Source organism: Arachis hypogaea, chromosome 14 (assembly GCF_003086295.3).
Source record: "Arachis hypogaea cultivar Tifrunner chromosome 14, arahy.Tifrunner.gnm2.J5K5, whole genome shotgun sequence".
In the NCBI taxonomy this organism is placed as follows: Eukaryota; Viridiplantae; Streptophyta; class Magnoliopsida; order Fabales; family Fabaceae; genus Arachis; species Arachis hypogaea.
In genome coordinates, this window is record NC_092049.1 from 87,312,381 (window position 1) to 87,315,748 (window position 3,368).

Here is a 3,368-nt window from a genome sequence, read left to right on the forward strand (position 1 = left end):
AACGCCCAGCCTTCAGGAGTTTGAAGCTCGTCACAGTCATTCAATCCTTGAATCCTACTCGGAATACCACAGACAAGGTTTAGACTTTCCGGATTCTCATGAATGCCGCCATCAATTCTAGCTTATACCACGGAGATTCTGATTAAGAGATCTCAGAGATACTCATTCAATCGGATATAGAACGGAGGTGGTTGTCAGGCACACGTTCATGGGTTGAGGAAGATGATGAATGTCACTGATCATCACCTTCATCACAGTTAAGCGCGAATGAACATCTTAGATAGGAACAATCGTGTTTGAATAGAAAACAGAAATACTTGCATTAATTCATCGAGACACAGCAGAGCTCCTCACCCCCAACAATGGGGTTTAGAGACTCATGCCGTCAGAGAATACAAAGTTTAGATCTAAAAATGTCATGAGATACAAAATAAGTCTCTAAAAGTTGTTTAAATACTAAACTAGTAGCCTAGGTTTACAAAAATTGGATAAACTATGATGGATGATGCAGAGATCCACTTCTGGGGCCCACTTGGTGTGTGCTGGGGCTGAGACTTAAGCAATTCACGTGCAGAGGCCATTTGTGGAGTTGAACGCCAGTTTTTATGCCAGTTTGGGCGTTCAACTCCAGCTTTTGATCTTTTTCTGGCGCTGGACGCCAGAATTGGGCAGAGGACTGGCGTTGAACGCCAGTTTACGTCGTCTATTCTTGTGCAAAGTATAGACTATTATATATTGCTGGAAAGCCCTGGATGTCTACTTTCCAACGCAATTGGAAGCACGCCATTTCGAGTTCTGTAGCTCCAGAAAATCCACTTTGAGTGCAGGGAGGTCAGAATCCAACAGCATCAGCAGTCCTTTTTCAGCCTGAATCAGATTTTTGCTCAGCTCCTTCAATTTCAGCCAGAAAAATACCTGAAATTACAGAAAAACACACAACTCATAGTAAAGTCCAGAAATATGAATTTTTCCTAAAAACTAATAGAAATAGACTAAAAACTAACTAAAACATACTCAAAACTATATGAAATTATCCCCAAAAAGCGTATAAAATATCCGCTCATCACAACACCAAACTTAAACTGTTGCTTGTCCTCAAGCAACTAGACAAATAAAATAGAAGACTAATAGGTTGAGAAGCAATAATATCTCAGAGTTTTTGATTGAAGCTCAGATCCTAATTAGATGAGCGGGACTAGTAGCTTTTTGCTTCTGAACAGTTTTGGCATCTCACTTTATCCATTGAAGCTCAGAGTGATTGGCATCTATAGGAACTCAGAATTCAGATAGTGTTATTGATTCTCTTAGTTCAGTGTGATGATTCTTGAACACAGCTTCTTTATGAGTCTTGGCCGTGGCCCTAAGCACTTTGTTTTCCAGTATTACTACCGGATACATAAATGCCACAGACACATAACTGGGTGAACCTTTTCAGATTGTGACTCAGCTTTGCTAAAGTCCCCAATTAGAGGTGTCCAGAGTTCTTAAGCACACTCTTCTTTTTGCTTTGGACCTTGACTTTAACCGCTCAGTCTCAAGTTTTCACTTGACACCTGCACGCCACAAGCACATGGTTAGGGACAGCTTGGTTTAGCCGCTTAGACCAGGATTTTAGTCCTTTAGGCCCTCCTATCCACTGATGCTCAAAGCCTTGGGATCCTTTTTATTTGCCCTTGCCTTTTGGTTTTAAGAGCTTTTGGCTTTTTTTTTTTTTGCAAGCTTTGTTCTTTGCTGCTTTTTCTTGCTTCAAGAATCATTTTTATGATTTTCAGATTATCAATAACATGTCTCATGTTCATCATTCTTTCAAGAGCCAACATATTTAACAGTCTTAAACAACAAATTCAAAAGACATATGCACTGTTCAAGCATTCATTCAGAAGACAGAAAGCATTGCCACCACATTTAACCAATTAGAATTTCTTTTATTAAACTCGAAATTTTATTGCTTCTTATTCAAAAGATCTACTATTTTATTCATGTTTAATGATGATGAGAAAAATAAACTATAGCTTAATTGGAGATAAAATCAAATAGATACTAATTACTATTATATGACATCTAAGGTAAACTTTTTATAAGGACACTGTCACAGAGTTAAGGCAGAAATTGGAAATTAACAACCTTTATTCTGGGGGTATGGGGGTTCCTCTGATCCTTGGGATGCTTGGTATTACAGAAAACTTTTGGCGCTTCAGTTCCCTTAAGTCACGTCCCTGCTCCTCTTGTTCTTTAAACATATGGGTCAGCATTTGACTGTGTTCCTTCTGTTGTTTTATTATTTGCTCCATAGCTTCCTGTATCTTGGTGACAGACGTCTCAAGATATTCCCAATATTCCGCTTGAGGAATCTCTGGGAGGAATTCCTGTGCTCTCTTCTTGATAAGATCCTCCTGTGCTTGTTGTCTCTCCATTGATGCTTTGGTGATTGACTTTTCAATTAGGATATATTCAGTTATTCCCATCTTGACTCCAGCGTCCTTGCAGAGCAGAGAAATCACGCTTGGATAAGCCAACCTGGCCTCTTTTGAATTTTTGTTAGCAATCTTATAGAGCTCAGTTGAAATTAGCTGATGAACCTCCACTTCCTTTCCCATCATGATGCAATGAATCATCACTGCTCTTTTAACTGTGACTTCAGAACGGTTGCTAGTGGGCAACAGAGAACGCCCAATGAAGTCCAGCCATCCTCTGGCAACTGGTTTGAGATCCTCCCAATTAAGTTGATTTGGGACGCCCTTTGTGTTGGTGGTCCACCTGGCTCCAGGGATACAGATGTCCTCTAGAATCTTATCCAGGCCAATGTCTGCTCTCATCATCCTCCTGTTGAAGGAGTCTGGATCATCCTTTAGCTGAGGTAGCTTTAATATCTCTCTGATCTTGTCAGGGGTGGTATGAACAATCTTTCCTCTGACCATGGTCCGAAATTCGTAGCAGGCAGTTCCAGATAGTCTTTGCTTGTCAGTCTGCCACATATTAGCATAGAACTCCTGGACCATGTTCCTTCCTATTTTCGTTTCAGGATTAGCTAGGACTTCCCAGTTCCTGATTCGAATTTGCTCTTGGATCTCCGGATATTCGTCTTCTTTCAGATCGAATCTAACTTCTGGGATCACTGTTCTCAGACCCATTACTTTAAGATAATGGTCTGAATGTTCTTTAGATAAGAACTTCCCTTGATTCCAAAGTGGTTTTGGAACGCTCTCTTTCTTGCCTCTTGGAGTGGATTGTTTTCCTTTGGGAGCCATGATCTTAGTGATCTCGGAAAAACACACCAAACTTAGAGGTTTGCTTGTCCTCAAGCAAAAGAAAAGAAAGGAGAGGGATAGAAGGAGATCGAGGTGCACTTGTTGATGGAGGAGGGGGGA